At 38.3% G+C, this 5,313-nt stretch overlaps 1 long non-coding RNA gene across 1 annotated transcript; it reads left to right on the plus strand.

The window, feature by feature from the left end:
- Positions 1-620: 620 nt before the first annotated feature.
- LOC133378166 (uncharacterized) lies at positions 621-3,395 on the plus strand. The gene is made up of 3 exons (XR_009760893.1): positions 621-703; positions 1,168-1,326; positions 3,108-3,395. It is a non-coding gene; the product is annotated as an uncharacterized LOC133378166 (long non-coding RNA).
- Positions 3,396-5,313: the final 1,918 nt, after the last annotated feature.

The following is a 5,313-nucleotide window of genomic DNA, read 5'->3' on the forward strand; positions in this document are numbered from 1 at the left end:
GGGCAAAGAACAGATACAGGCTGTTCTGCTGGCTTAAAGGATACAATGCCAGTGAGATCATGTGCATTGAGGGGCTTGTTCTCTAGGGACCGCATCTCTGTAGCAGTTCAGTGAAGCTCTACAAAATACAGATTACAGTCAAATCTGACAATCATCTGAATCTTGGTGCATGTCAACATTGTCCTTAGCTCAAAGGTGAGAGTATGATCTCAAGCGATAGGGAAACAGACATCAAGCTTCTCACAGTCTTCCTTGTTGTTGAACACTGATAAGTTGGAAATCACTTTAGGTCAGGAAAAAGTCTGTGCGAAGGCAAAGTCATCATGAGGTGAAATAGTGAGATAAGGGTTGGGGAAACTGCTTTGCAGAGGCTTCCATTCCTTCAGAGTGCTGATAACTATAACAGCCTTTTTGATATGTCAGCTTTAATTAACACAACTGCTTGTGACAAAAACTTCCTTCAAGCAAGCATCCCAGACATTTTCATCTGACTTCAGCAGTATATTCAGCTTTGTCAACCACCCAAGTTGTTCTGTGAGGAGCATAGCATGTTCTAATAATCAGAGCCACATATGACTATCTGGAGCACTAACCCATTTCTTCAACACACAGTGGTGATACTGTATCCAGGGATGAGAAAGATCAAAGTCTGCAGCGTTCATGATGCTTCCTGAGAGTATTCTGGTCCACTAGCATTGCATCGGTGAGTGAGGGAAAGGAACCCTTTAACCACAAGACTTTTCTAGTCACTTTCTTTTTAATGGGAAAGAAATTTACTTTTGTTTTTTCAGTTTTTCAAACTTAAGTTGGAGGAAGACTGGGATACAAGTATGGTAAATAAACCAACTTGCAAAACTACTTGGCCTGGGAACCATGACATAAAAATATGTGTGACATTATCTGTCATTATCAGTGTGTGATTTAGTTACAACTTTATTAAGAGATACATGTGCCAAATCATATAATACCCAGAGACTGATTAAAATGTAATAGTGCAAGTGAGAAAATGAGCCTGACTCTGACGGTACCAAGGAGGAAATGAATTTAGAAAGAGATTTTGCCCACATAGAATGGTGAAAACATCCTCATGAAGGAAAAAGTGCAATTCAAAGTAGGTCCATGTTTGTATCCCATTGCCTCAATTGATATAAAATTATTTCACTTCAGATGGTCAGGATGTTTGCTCTAAGAAGCAGCAGCTACCCTAATCATTAAATAGTGGAACACAAACTTCTGCAGCGTAGAAGGAATAACAGAAGAGCAGATTAAGCAAAAGCAAGCTGTAATAAGGGCAAGTTCTGCTTGAGAGGGGACAGGAAACCATTGGTAAGTTTAACAAAACAAATGTCACCCTATTCCTATGAGTCAAAATGCAGACCTTCCCTTTGGAGCATTTTCATGACCCAGTGTGCATCATGCCTTTCACTGATGCTAGACTGCCCAGAGCATTTAGAAGGGTGGAGTGGGGGAGAGGAGTCAAACCAACCAAAATGTGCAAGTAGAACTTTGCTGTCTTCTTTGTGTGCGTGTGTGCTTTTTTAGGCTCTGGAAGTCTGACGTTATAAGGAATGTGGATTTTCACAACTGAAATCCACTTGAATCAATAAATATGGTCTTGCAAAACCTTAATATTTGACTGGGATAAATCTACATCAATGGGGATTTTCTTAGCAATTATTTGTATTACTAGGATGGCTTGTGCAAGTACTAGGTTTTGCCTTCCTATCACCAAAACAGGTGCCCCAAAATGACCCTTTCCAAGTCCAATACCAAACACATCACCAGCCCTTTGAGCCTATTTTGGGAAAGGCAGGCAGAAAGCACTCAGTTTCAGCAAGGACAAAGCAAATTATTTCCTTCTCTGCTTCTGGCAACCACCCCTGTGTGCAGGTTGCCACACTGCTAATTTATCATCTCATTCACTCTGCAGTGGCATTTGTAGTGGGCAGTGTGTCAGCCTCCTTACCTCAGTGTCACTGCTGCTTACCTGGGGCTTGGGTGAGGCAGGATAGTGTAGCATAATATCAAGACTGTAGCCATGCAGAAGCACTGGTGGGACCAACCCATGAGCATGGACACTCGTGGACATGTACCAGTAGCTGGAAGATATAAGAGGTTGGGAAAGAGGACTTACCATCTTTTCCCTTTTGATGCTGCCAGCTGCCTGTAGAGGAGAGATGAGGAACCAGCTGTGAGCCACCTAGATTGGTGAAAAGAGCTTGCTGTCACTGAACTATATCTGAGCCAGGCTGCTATGGCTCCTTGAACTGCAGCAAGACTATAATTAGTAGTCTGGATTAGCTTTATTCTCACCTACCCCATATTTTGTTATGTACTTAATGAATTAAGCCTAGATTATTATTGAATCCATCCTATGTTTGTTGATTTTTTGTCTTTGAATTTGTTGGTATTTTTGTTTTTAAAAAAGGTTTTATTTTGCATGTTTTCTAATTTGATAATGTCAATCTATGCTGTAAGCCATTTGGGACACAGTTTACAGTGGGAAAGTGACAGATGAAGAAACTAAATGTAAACTTCTATGTTACACAAGGTACATAAATGTCACATTCCTTAATTGCATGACAATGGCAAATAATGTAGGAAAGAAGACTCCTAAACATCCTCCTCCATTGAAACAGTTTCTGAAAACCACTTCTTGCTGGGAAATTCTATTCCTTGTTAGTACATAAGGGAATTATATTTACAACAAGAGTCCTTCTTTGCCCTTCCTTCAACAGTCATAATAATAAGAATGATGTATATTCAGACCTGTCAACCTTCTCACTTTCAGTCTCTGGGTGATATCTAGTTGTGGCAGCCCACATCCTGCTAGTGAGAGCACCATTCTTTGCTTAGCACAACGGCCAAATCCAGTGGGTGTCTTGTGCAAGATGTTGTGCAATGTATGGTGTGGATGCCAAATCATTCTGGCTGAAGTAATAGAGCAAAAGAGATCATGGGGAGAAGCAAAATATTTTGGATTTTTAGATGTTGGCAAGTAAACTTAATATCTCAGTTGATTACTGGTATTACATGTTAAAGGTGACATTAAAGTGATATTATGACACCATTATCTCATTCTGAATCTTTTTTTTTTTTTTTAAAAGGTTGCTTGTCAAGGGCAAGGTCAGAGACAGCAAAAGAGAGTGAAGTATAGAGGATGAACTAAGTACTAAAGCACACTTTAAAGTGCTCTTTAAAAAAACACAAACAAGAAAAGTTACCCAAGAGACTAATATAAAGAGGAATGGGAGGCAAACCCCCCAACAATGCATTGACTTTTTCCTCCAGAAAAGCTTCTAAGGAACAATAGAGAAGAACCAGCAATCCTCAAAATATCACTCTAAAAGTGTTTGTTATTGTAAAGGGTTTCAGAGACTGTAAAAATGCTTTTCTTCTGGGTTTATTTTTTATGATCTGTAATATTACTCAAGAGCTTAGATATTTGTGGACAAAAGCAAAAAATAAAGTTATGTTTTCCACATGCTTCCCTCCATACTTTACTGGAAATATATTTTTTCTTTTATAATTCAGTCAAGTTAAAGTACAAACCCTTAAAGTCACTTTTATCCCACTATAGCAAGGTTCAGTGACACAACATTATATATTAGAAGTGTATTGAGCCTATCATTTGAAGGCAGGCACTACTATTAACTCTTGGGGCTGACAATTATGCAAAAATGGGGAAAATCTTATATATACCCCCAAAATCTTAAGATTTTTCAGAACCATAATAGCAAAGCCCTTTTCTTTATAAACATACAAAACCAATTTTCCCGGGAAAACCTTCCATTTTCACACAGTGGTACTTAACAAAGAAAAAATGATCAGATTTAATTCCACTGTGCTTGGCAGGTTGCATGAGGCCCCTTGATCTGAAGTGTGGAGTTATCCAAAAGGTCTCCCCTTGAATGCAGAGCATGGTTAGTACCTATTGCAACCACAATGTACAAGTTTATGCATTATATTAGATGCCTATGGTATCTCTGCAAACAGATAACCACTACTTCTCTTTTGTAAAATAACCTTTGTACATTTTTGCTATCTCCTTTGGATATACCATTCTATGTAGGCAAAATTTTTCTCTTTCTAAATTCATTTCCTCCTCAGTACCATCAGAGTCAATGTGATATCAAAACAAACAGCAATGTATTGCATTTTATATTATTCTGATGAGCAGCCTTTTTGGGGTCATCATTTTATTTTATTTTATTTTGGTGCAGTTATGGTTTGACCTTCAGGCCGAATTCCAGGGATACGCCCCCTCCCCGAGAATAGTAGATGATGGAGCAGACTTGGCAAATAGGCCCAGCCATCAGCACCTGGACCCCACCAGAGTTAACACTAATTGATGCTCCATCAACCAGCATAGTTGCTTTTTTCTTGATTTTTTTTTAAAAAAAAACATTTTATAGTCAGGTTAGGATTTTGCAGTTTTATCAAATATACACATTTTCACAAAGCAGTTTTTCCTAGTATAATGCAGTTTTATTTGCTATTTTCACTAATATATGCATTTTCATGCACGCTTTATGTATTTTGTGTACATTAATTGGCTGGGGGACTGCATTGCAAAATTTGCAAAACTGCAGATTTTGAAAGATGACTGTGTTTCAGTTCATTTGTTGCTTCAGAAAGTGCAAATTTGATAGGTTTGCCACCTCCCATCCCTACACTTAGCACAGCTTCAATAATGGCCTGGGGTTTTGCTACATTGAAATAAGTAACAAGTAGTGTAAGTGATTTATAATAGTCTTTGTGCTGTCTTCTACAAACTCATTTCCAGACTCAAAGCAATATAAAAACTAAAATCAGACCATCTTTATGAAAAAATAAACAAGCAGCTTGCCATGTATCCCCAGTTTTTTTAAAAGCATCCCAGTGCTTTTGGTTTTCTAAACATGCTATAAGCCACTCTCTCTGCTAAGGGTAAAAGTGAAAAAGAAGCTCATTAGGGATATATTCTGCAGCTTAATTATGAAACTGCATGTTTACTATGCTTCCCTAATTTTTAGCCTCTACTTTATAGTCTCAGTTGATAATTAAGCTATCCCAAGACCTGAAACACAGGATAGCTGTGTTTCTTTAAAAAAAAAGGGGGGGGGCAAACATGCTGGCTAGATGAGTATCCTCCCCTCAACTCCTCCCCATTTTTCCACAGCTCTGATGAATAGCACAAAGGTATTCATTATAATTCTAGGAACAGTTGCCAATCATGACAGATGTACCACCATAACATAGGCTGCTGCTATTCCCTGAAGAAATATCGAAAGCTTAACTGGTGTTATTTATTTTTCCATACAAGATGCTAAT

The sequence above is a fragment of the Rhineura floridana genome, chromosome 2 (assembly GCF_030035675.1).
Source record: "Rhineura floridana isolate rRhiFlo1 chromosome 2, rRhiFlo1.hap2, whole genome shotgun sequence".
Lineage (NCBI taxonomy): Eukaryota > Metazoa > Chordata > Lepidosauria > Squamata > Rhineuridae > Rhineura > Rhineura floridana.